We start from the raw sequence: 11,599 nt of genomic DNA, 5'->3' as shown, positions 1-11,599 counted from the left end.
AGTAGGGGTCGACCAGTAACCGGTCTGGACGATTATCGGCGCCGATATTCAGCATTTTTCCAATAATCTGCGTCGGCCATTTTAAAATCAGATATCCGATATAATTAATTAAAAATTGCTCTCCTTTGGCTGTGATGCTGCCGCCTCTCTCGGTCTGCTCGAGCCCACAGAGCGGTGAGTACAATGTCCCGCCCACAGTACTAGCTGATTGGTTACAAGTCACCAGTAATAGCCTATCAACACTCTCTCAGCAGAGCTCCGCATGCACACTCTGAGCGGAGCTATCGGAGTGCAGATTACACAAGTCGAACATGAATACGCCCGTTACTGGAAGTAAGCGCATCAAAACAGCAGTGCTAGTAAAAGGCTGCTACTGCTTCGGTACAAAAAGCAGGAAAGTGAACCGAGCAATATTTAATCTGCTCTGTCTCATCCGAGCTAAACCTCCCTGTCTGTAGCCTGTTTAGCTGAGATGCTACGTAACTTAAAATTTAGTAAATCCTTGCAAACTCAGCTGCTTGTTGAGAGAAACGAGCTCCTCTCTGCAGCAGCAGAGGGAGGAGGGCTGAAACTGACTGTCTTCAACCTGAACACTCAGTATTTTGATGTCAGATGAATATAGTTCATTTAACATGTTCCATTTGTTTCCAGTGAGATATTGATTTTAAATAGTGACTTTTGTTGCTGCTCTGAAAACAGTTTGTTATAATAAAAGATTCAATTTGATTACTGCAAGTATTTAGTAATGAAATACCAATAAGAGTATAGATAAAGAACAGAACCAATAAATAGCATCAATAAAATCCTAACTATAAACTAAATACATTTTTAAATGGCAGCAGGTAAAGACAAAGTTTCATAGTTAACAAGTCCATCTCTGGGATGGATCTCTAATTCATTTAATTTACTATTTATAAAGACTAAACATAACAGCTAAATTTAAACTCGTTATTTTCAACAAAGTTGTCTGTTGGAGTTTGTGTTATTCTAAATTTCTAAATCTTTAATTTCTAAAGATTAAAATTTTACAGCAAATGTATATCAGTTTCACATATCAGCCATCAGTCTAACTGGTAACTAATAATCGGGATCGGCCCGGGAAAAAACCTTTCGGTCGATCCCTACTGCGCAGTCACACTTGACTTCTAACTGTAGCTGTAAACTGAAGTTACCAGAAGTTACTAAAAAACATAAATCCCCCTGGAATTGTATACGGCAGAGATGAGAGTCCAGGTCAAGTCTCAAGTCTTTGAGCTAGAGTCCAAGTCAAGTCTCAAGTCTTTAAGCTAGAGTCCAGGTCAAGTCTCAAGTCTTTGAGCTAGAGTCCAAGTCAAGTCTCAAGTCTTTGAGCTAGAGTCCAGGTCAAGTCTCAAGTCTTTGAGCTAGAGTCCAAGTCAAGTCTCAAGTCTTTGAGCTAGAGTCCAAGTCAAGTCTCAAGTCTTTGAGCTAGAGTCCAGGTCAAGTCTCAAGTCTTTGAGCTAGAGTCCAGGTCAAGTCTCAAGTCTTTGAGCTAGAGTCCAGGTCAAGTCTCAAGTCTTTGAGCTAGAGTCCAAGTCAAGTCTCAAGTCTTTAAGCTAGAGTCCAGGTCAAGTCTCAAATCTTTAAGCTAGAGTCCAGGTCAAGTCTCAAGTCTTTGAGCTAGAGTCCAAGTCAAGTCTCAAGTCTTTAAGCTAGAGTCCAGGTCAAGTCTCAAATCTTTAAGCTAGAGTCCAGGTCAAGTCTCAAGTCTTTAAGCTAGAGTCCAGGTCAAGTCTCAAGTCTTTGAGCTAGAGTCCAGGTCAAGTCTCAAGTCTTTGAGCTAGAGTCCAGGTCAAGTCTCAAGTCTTTAAGCTAGAGTCCAGGTCAAGTCTCAAGTCTTTAAGCTAGAGTCCAGGTCAAGTCTCAAGTCTTTGAGCTAGAGTCCAGGTCAAGTCTCAAGTCTTTAAGCTAGAGTCCAGGTCAAGTCTCAAGTCTCTGAGCTAGAGTCCAAGTCAAGTCTCAAGTCTTTAAGCTAGAGTCCAGGTCAAGTCTCAAGTCTTTGAGCTAGAGTCCAAGTCAAGTCTCAAGTCTTGGAGCTAGAGTCCAAGTCAAGTCTCAAGTCTTGGAGCTAGAGTCCAGGTCAAGTCTCAGGTCTTTAAGCTAGAGTCCAGGTCAAGTCTCAAGTCTCTGAGCTAGAGTCCAGGTCAAGTCTCAAGTCTCTGAGCTAGAGTCCACGTCAAGTCTCAAGTCTCTGAGCTAGAGTCCAAGTCAAGTCTCAGGTCTTTAAGCTAGAGTCCAGGTCAAGTCTCAAGTCTCTGAGCTAGAGTCCAGGTCAAGTCTCAAGTCTCTGAGCTAGAGTCCAAGTCAAGTCTCAAGTCTTTGAGCTAGAGTCCAAGTCAAGTCTCAAGTCTTTGAGCTAGAGTCCAGGTCAAGTCTCAAGTCTTTGAGCTAGAGTCCAAGTCAAGTCTCAAGTCTCTGAGCTAGAGTCCAGGTCAAGTCTCAAGTCTTTGAGCTAGAGTCCAGGTCAAGTCTCAAGTCTCTGAGCTAGAGTCCAGGTCAAGTCTCAAGTCTTTGAGCTAGAGTCCAAGTCAAGTCTCAAGTCTTTAAACTAGAGTCCAAGTCAAGTCTCAAGTCTTTGAGCTAGAGTCCAGGTCAAGTCTCAAGTCTTTAAACTAGAGTCCAGGTCAAGTCTCAAGTCTTTAAGCTAGAGTCCAGGTCAAGTCTCAAGTCTTTAAGCTAGAGTCCAAGTCAAGTCTCAAGTCTCTGAGCTAGAGTCCAAGTCAAGTCTCAAGTCTTTGAGCTAGAGTCCAAGTCAAGTCTCAAGTCTTTAAGCTAGAGTCCAAGTCAAGTCTCAAGTCTTTGAGCTTCTTTGTTTGGGTCTTGTTGTATGAAGTTTTAAAGCCACAGTTTATGATAAATAGCTCAGCAGCTGCCGGTGTTTGTTGTTCTTTCTCACGTGCGGCCGTGCGCAGCTGATACTACGTGTTACATGGGCAGGTTATAACCCATCTCTGGTATACAGCCCCTGTGTCCTCACTACTCTCTACACCCAGGCGATGTGATAACGTTCTGTAACGTGAGGAGTAGTAGAAGTTTTGTGAGGATGAAGACAGACAGGTTTGTTCCACCTTCAGGACGAACCAAGAAGGTGAAAAACAGGTTGGAGTGATCAATCAGGAGCTAAGACCCACCGGAGCAGAACGAAAAGACACAGTTAAAACTTGTGAGAGTGATTTAATACGTCCCATCAACACACACACACTCGGTGGCGTCCAGGAATAATTATCTGTAGCTTCTCAATGTGCCTTTGCAGCGTCTTTGAGGTGCTGCAGCTCGGTGGGTCAAATGGAAATCAGGGTGAGAAGGAGGTGAAGAGCTCTACATCTTCAGAATGAGGTGAGGTCAACAGACACATCGTTAACCACAAGACAAACACATGATTACCACGTGCAGCTCTGGGAAGTCATACGCACCGTGTCAAGCCGTCAGTCAAGCTCACCTCTGAGTGTTAATCAGTTAATTCCTTAACGAGCTGTTTCAATTAAGCTCATCCTGCTGTGGAAGCCCCTTCCCCCTTTCCGTTCTGTATTTAAACTGTCTCCATGTTTGTTAATGTGAATGTTTGGCAGATGACTTCTGCCTAATTAGGCCCTGCCTCCCCCAACGCTGCCCCCTAGATGATCAATTAGCATAAGACTTAATTGGCCAAATGAACACAGGGTTTAATTGCCAAAATGAACAGTGTCCTAATTGAACAAATTAGCAGGCGACTCTAAAGGCTGCAGGCTGCCGTGACATTTCTGCCTCTGTGGACGGGTTCAGGGATGTGTGTGTGTTCAGGGGAAGCCAGCCAGTTGTTGTTGCTAGGCATCCAGAATCTACCTCCCTCTCTCTTTCACCCTGTCATTTAGGCTGTAATTTCATGAGCTGAGGTCTAATGGACTCTACAGGAACAGACCCAGCAGACAGCTGAAGGACAAGCTGCAGACACACAGGAGGCGTGTGTTTTAATAATAAGAGCTGAACATATTTCATATAGTAGACATGCTGTACAGCTGTCGCACACTCGGTGACTGACTTCCACCAACACATACAGGTTTTTAAAAGTCAGAGCACAGGGTGACAGGAACAGGAAAGGTAAATCTTCCTACATGCTGCAGTATGCACTAAAACCCTGATCTAGGATATATCTATCTGTAGCTATGTTAGAAATAAATATCTTTGATCAGTATTACAACTAACTACGGACGTGTGATCTCTCCTCACAAGAGCGTGACTGAAACAGGCACGAATGGTTAGTGGGACGAGTCCGAGTCAAAAGACCCTCAAGACTGAGACAAGTCCTAATTAAAACACCCTTATGACTGAGACAAGTCCGAGTCAAAAGACCCTCAAGACTGAGACAAGTCCGAGTCGAAAGACCCTCGAGACTGAGACAAGTCCGAGTCAAAAGACCCTCAAGACTGAGACAAGTCCGAGTCAAAAGACCTTTGAGACTGAGACAAGTCCGAGTCAAAAGACCCTCAAGTCTGAGCCAAAAAACCTTTGAGACTGAGACAAGTCTGAGCCAAAAAACCTTTGAGACTGAGACAAGTCCGAGTCAAAAGACCTTTGAGACTGAGACAAGTCCGAGTCAAAAGACCTTTGAGACTGAGACAAGTCCGAGTCAAAAGACCTTTGAGACTGAGACAAGTTCGAGTCAAAAACCCTAAAGACTGAGACAAGTCCTAATTAAACAACCTTTGAGACTGAGACAAGTCCGAGTCAAAAGACCTTTGAGACTGAGACAAGTCCGAGTCAAAAGACCTTTGAGACTGAGACAAGTCCGAGTCAAAAGACCTTTGAGACTGAGACAAGTTCGAGTCAAAAAACCCTAAAGACTGAGACAAGTCCTAATTAAAACAACCTTTGAGACTGAGACAAGTCCGAGTCAAAAGACCCACAAGGATGAGCCAAGTCGTTGTCAAAAGACCCTTACTGAGACACGTATCCGAGTCAGAAGACATAGGTGGGCAGATGAATTAGTCTGAGCAGGGCTCGTTCACCACAGCATTCAAGCCCCTGCACACTCTGAAAGAAGCCTTTTTATATTTAATTATCTTATTCTTTATGGTTACATAAGGGTGGTGAGGTGAATGAGTTGAGCGGGGCGCTAACATTGACACGCTTAATAAAAGACTAAAGCAGCGGATGTGTGCTGTTATTGAATTACTCACTGCTATGATGAACTGCTATTCAAATGCTTTGGAGAAGTAAATGTTGACACAGAGCTGAACCAGCCGAGAGGCTCGAGCTGGAGGAAATGATAAAACCCGTCTTTCTGACATTAAAACAATACGTTAGAACTTTTCAAAACCATCCTTTATTTGAAAAGGTGAAGGCTTCTCATACAGCTTGATCTTAAAAGACTTACAGACGACTCGATATGGAAGTAGTTTGATGTCAAAAGTGTGCGGTCAGAGAGTGCATCTGACGCCAGACAAGGTTTCAGATGGTATCTACTTTTTAGTTTATTACATGAAAAAGCACTATTTCAATGGATTTCTGATTTAATTCAATAATTGAGGACATTAAGAGGATAAAATAAAGGGTTTAGCTTTAGTTCATCAGGCTTTCCTGTTCCATGTCTCTGCGTCTCGGTTGTGCTTTCCTACTGTCCTGTTTTGCTTGGTCTTCTTCCTTCTTCGCACTACTTTTTCTTCCTGTTAGAGTCAAGAGCAAATGGACTTGGTTGAAGATACTAGAAGATGTTTCATCCCTCACTTGTGAAACACAGGCAGGGCTGGCAAGATGTAGAGAAGGACGCACGGACATAAATATCCAACACTTGGAAAGACCTTGAGGAAAAAGAGTAGGAGGCAGCGTTATTCACTGTCGTCCTCCTCTCATTTACCATCGGCCTCTCAGACGCCACCGAGAAATTCAGAGCATGGAGAGAGAGAGAGGCAGCTGCTGGCCGAGGCTTCCTCTCTCTCTCTCTGTCCATCACTAGGCCGAGAGTTCGGCGCTCTCAAACGGCTCTGACACACTTTCGTGACGCTGTCATTTCTTCCGATCAGACCAGGACTTGTTTCAAAAGGTCGGCGTCCCTCGATGCTTCTGCCCTGTTACACCTGCAAATAGAGTAGAAGTCCTCCTGCCGTCTGGCTCCGTCTCCGAGACAAATACGACAAAGATGTCCAAAGTTTTGTCTCGAAAGGCGGCGTGTCGTGCAACTCTCCTCCGACATCTTTATTCTACTTGTTCTCCTCCCAAGTCGTGACATACGGAAACACGGTCAAGACTCCTTGGTGTCGAAAGCACTGGGAAGACCTGCGGCGTCATTTATGAACGCTAAACGCAGGAGTAGCTTATAAGTAAGAGATAAGTCTGAGTAAGGAGGTGGTTGGTAGTAGTTTTGGTGCCATCCCTAACCAAACCGCTGTTTCACAACGTTAACTAGTTCTCTTTTGAAAGTTTTACCGGATGTTAGCCGTACTCGTCCAGAAACGACTCTAAATGGTACCCAGGGCGTTAAAAAGCAACGCCAAGCGTTCATATGTGATGAGTTTGGAGGTTTGGTGGTTTATTCCCCAAATGTTTTCGACTTTCTTCTCTTAATCAGTGTGGTGCTTCCAATTAGTCACCTGACTTATTTACGGTATTTATGGTGATGGTTAAAGCTTCTCTCTATGAAAATCAACTTGTTGCAAAGCGATGATCCCTTAAAAGTTTCTTCTCTTCTCTGACTTCTTCAGTAATTCAAATACATCTGGTGTTGTTTTTATTTACAATTAAGGACGCCATCGTTCTGTGCCAGCGGTTCTGCAGCTTCTCCGTTGTGCCACAGGATCTGGAGTTTGCCCAGTTGGAGCTGTGATGTTAAAATGTCCTTCAGTACATCCAAAGTTGAGTCTGAAAGATCATTAACTTCCACCATCAGGGTCTTTTGTTCTGTCCAAACCTTGTTGATGCCTCAAAAACCCAATTTTAGAATTTTTATTTCAGGCATTAAAGCTCACAAAGGAGAAAAAAAAGTCACATCTGCGCAGCGACCTGAACAAAAAAGCAAACTGTATCTGAAGTTTATCTTAAAAAAAGAATCGGGATCCCGTCAGTGAGAGCGCTCTCATGTTTTTACGTTCCCTCATTAAACGCTTTGCTGTCAGTCACTCCCCGGCGTGCACGTCTCCCTCCTCTAAAACGACCCAAACCCTTCAATCAGCATGAGACGGCGGGTTGCCAGGTTTGAAGGGTTCAGATGATCCCCCGCCTCTGAAAGTAATTAACGGCTGGATTACTATCTGAAGACGGCGTCCTCGCTGAAACACACACTCCTGGATCCATTCAACACACACACATTTGCACAATTACACACCAATATGCAAATGCACACAGAGCCCCCCCCCCTCTCTTTGAGACACATTTAGCATGCAAACGTACAGCACACAGACTTCTACACTCTGCTGCTGAACCTTTTGTTTTCCCTTTTTATTCCTTCTGGGGAGCCAATTATTTTACAAACTATCTGGAGTACAGTGAACACGGTCACGTGCTGCTCTGCCCTCCGTCACCGCGTGTTTGTGCATTTAGGTTTGAAGCTCATTTCAGCTCCTTTTGATCAGCCTGAACACACGTGTAGACCGTCTGAGGACAGATCTCCTCAGCTGAACTCGCACATCCTGTCGTGTTGTTTGTGTACCTTTTTTGTAACTGAAGCAACTGCTGTTCAGAATCGATCAGCTCTTCAACACAGTGGAACACAGAAACCGCAACAAGCGTTTTTTTACTATAAATGCTCACGACGCCGTCAGCTACAGCGCGGACTACAGCAGGAGTATAAACTGGCCTTACAGGGGACGTGTGTTAATGTATGAAATCAGCTGCGTCTGCATCATCGTACTGCAGCAGGGAGAGTTTGCAGCTGTACGTGCGACCATGGGAACACAAAGTCTCTGCGGTATCGTACATCAGCCTCCCTCAGCCTTGCTCTGGTGTCTTCATGCGACCTTATAGAAATAAAGTTCTGTAAACATTCACACATTTCCTCATAAACAAACTTTCCTTACTTTTTGTGGCCACATTGATACGCAGCGTGACCGCCGCCACCTGAGACCAGGATGTCAGGATGTGTAATTTGTCACCTGCACTGCTGCTGCTGAGAACCGAAGCCAAACCACAACTTCTGTATGTAGGACACTTCCAGCGGTGAAGGCGAAGCTGAATCACAATCTCGTTCTCTGTCAGCTGTTTCAGGACAATGAGAAGCAACGTCAGCGAGCGAGTGACCACAAGTGAAACAGCTAAAACCAAACTGGTGTGATGTGTATCCTACTGAAACTCAGAACTTCTGCAGCGACAGCCGGACCCTTCTGGACAGTTACAGGAATGTCCAACACGTCCTCCAACCTAAACCACAACAACACGACGCACAGGGAGGTAACTACGCCGTGTTAACGTTGTTAAACGCTGGCAGTTTGGTTAGGTTTAAGAAAACATTGTGGTTTGGGTTAAAGTAAGTTCATTACGTAAAAACTCAGGATAACTCAATATTTACTTGGCGCCACACGGGACTCGAACGCTGTTCTCTCGAGTGTAAGGGCGAACTCACCCAGCATGTTTGAACCCCACAGGCCAGTTCGTTTGACCAGTGCGATCGCTAACCGTGCCCGCTGCGCGAGAGAGAGCGCTAACGTAAGCGTGCTCGGGTCGTTAGCGCCGCAATGTGAGCGCAGACCAGCGGGGAGCGGGCAGGGCAACCAGACCTCGTGTAAGAACGCCCCGAGTCTGACCTCCTTATGTGGACCCGCTCACTATTTATAATACGTCACCCGACTTCCTCCTTCGCTACTGTTGTACAGCCAGCAGAGGGCGCTGCCGCCACAAGAAGGTTAATCTGGGTCAAGATGGCGTCCTGTTAATGCAGATACCCAGAATTCAGCAGAGCTGCAAGGTTTTCACACATTTACAGCGATTCACACAGCAGGGGCGCAGCGTGGGGATCTGAGGACAACTGGTATCCCCCCCCCCTCTCCCCCCTCTCTCCCCCTCTCTCTCCCTCTCTCTCCCCCTCTCTCCCTCTCCCCCCTCCTCTCTCCCCCTCCTCTCCTCTCTCCCCCCTCTCTCTCTCCCTCTCTCCCTCTCTCCCCCTCTCTCTCTCTCTCTCCCCCCCCCTCTCTCCCCCTCTCCCCCCTCTCTCTCTTCTCTCTCTCTCTCTCTCTCCCCCTCTCTCCCTCTCCCCCCTCTCTCTCCCTCTCTCTCCCTCCCTCTCTCTCTCTCTCCCCCTCTCTCTCTTCCTCTCTCTCTCCCCCTCTTCCTCTCTCCCTCCCCCCCTCTCTCTTCCTCTCTCCCTCTCCCCCCTCTCTCTCCCTCTCTCTCCCCCTCTCTCCTCCCTCTCCCTCTCTCTCTCCCGGCGTGCCATCTAAGGACAGCTCAGAGCTCCTCCCCCGCTGGAAATGCTATAGACCGAACACACACGTGTAGCTCTGCAGTGCCGTCTCCTCGTGTGAACTCACTCTCTTCTGCCGCATTTCACACACACACACACGTGAGCGCACACACACACACACACACACACACACACATTGACACACAGTGTAAAGCCTCTCAATCGAACTCAATCTGCCACGGCTGAGGTATTAGTCACCAGGGAGAAAACGACGTGCACGTGACCACACACACACTAACCTTTACCAACCGTTGGTCTCTAATCTGATCACAACACGGAGAATAACGACAAAGACAAAGAGAGAAGAGATGGAGACACTCGGTCCAGAGCCTTCAGCGTCATTTCTTAAAGTAAAACACGAGTGAACATCTCAGTTTGGTTGGGAAAGATCAAGGACTGGGTTAATGTCAGTTAATTAAAAGTTAGGTCACTCACGGTCCGCAGTCTGAACCATTAATCCACGCCAACCACCTCCTTCACTTGGACCTTTCTCTTATTTATAGGCCTACTTCTGGCGCTGAACGATGACACTAGAGGGCTTCCCACTGCGTTAAAAACTGACACCACGGGGTTTTTATCAAGCGTCCACCAGACTTGGGAGTGAGGACGGGTTGTGGAAAGAGACAGAATCAAGTTTCCATCCAAATGTAGTGCAAATCTTAACAGAGCTCCCAGAAAACGTGGACTGAACCGGTTTCCATCTAATCAGAACTCTTATTGCAGCAGCTCGGTCGAGCCGGGTGCTGAGTGCAGATGATCCAGCACATAATCAGGAAAAATATACATTTACGTGTACAGTGCGAGTAAAACACAAGCGTTTCTGTATGTCTGTCGTGTGAGAAGAAGCGAAGCGAGCCTTATTAACATTGGGCTACTTCTGGGTTACGTAAAGCTAGTTAGTAAGCTAGTTAGCCGACATGCTAACGTCTGTAGACAGTTTATTCCTTTCCTTAACACTTTTACTTGAAGTCAAAGAACGCTTTGCTCTACAGCTGCTTCGACGTGTGGACCGTCGCCTTCGTCTGCACAGACGTCCTTATAATACCAACCTAACACAGCCACAGATCTGCATGTGTCACAACTATCAAGCATGTTTTATCAGAGGGGATTCAGACACAGCGGAGGTGTTGAGGCGCTGCCAGATGTGGATTTTGAGTATCTGACTGAGCATTTCAGTCTCTTCCTCTTCTCCTACCCGGTACGTCGTGTACAAATGCTTAGGAACCGCTCCTGAAAGATGAAGCGCTTTCTGAAGTGTTAACACGCAGGTCTCACTCTGCACCAAATTAATCTTAATAAGGAGATTGGCAGCGTTGGAAAGAGCTGGCAGAATGACTGACAGCGCCTCATTCAGCGATGAAAAAACGTCGGTGCTTTTTTAAGGACGGCAGGTAACTTTAAACTCTTGATTGACAAAATGAGAACACACGTCTCACCTGGGTCTTTAACAATTTAGAAATATTAAATGATGAATTACAGGGACGGATTGTTAATCCCTAATGAAGCACATTCCTCAAATTAATTCCTAAAATGCCGACTTCTCCTACAGTTAAGCCTAATTAATTAGTGCAGTGAGCCCCGGGGCTGCAGGTATTTATCAGAGAAAGATAAGTAATAAATGAATAAAAAGGATTTTATCTTTTTCTGTTGTTTTTAAGCATTACGCTGCCTCTTCAGAGGTTTTCCAGTCAGCGCAGGTGGGAGGTTTGTGCCTTCTGTGGCATGAAGAAGCACACATTTCATCCACGAAGACACAATAACAACAAACTCCCCGCTGAGTCAAGAAAGAACTCTCCATGTAGAGACAATAATGGAAAGTAATGGACGCCCAGCAAACAGAGTAAAGAGAATGAAACGCTAACGGATGATAAAAGACTGAACGGGCTGGCAGCGCTTCAGTGTTTACTGTCGCCGTCAGCATCAAGTTTAACACCAACTGATCCCGGTCTGATCAGTCAGTAATCAGTAATGATATCGCATCTGAAGCTAAAAGTCCAAACACAAATTATTATTAAAAAGGCGTTTGTTGCTGTTAAACCAAATGATTGTGAGCTGCAGCAGACAGGAGAAAACAAAGCGAACGCCGACAACAGCGATAAACAGAAAGCAATCAAAAGCTGCTCCTGCCCGGAAAATAAAATTACAGCCACGGTGCAACTTGTCATTAGGCCGAGGACGTTGAGATGAGTTTAATCAAACCTCCAGTTAATTCAC

This window comes from Micropterus salmoides, unplaced genomic scaffold, assembly GCF_014851395.1.
Source record: "Micropterus salmoides isolate LMB-PRFRI ecotype aquatic unplaced genomic scaffold, ASM1485139v1 Ms_hic_scaffold_1, whole genome shotgun sequence".
NCBI classification, from domain to species: domain Eukaryota; kingdom Metazoa; phylum Chordata; class Actinopteri; order Centrarchiformes; family Centrarchidae; genus Micropterus; species Micropterus salmoides.
Note: the sequence above shows the minus strand (reverse complement) of the source record.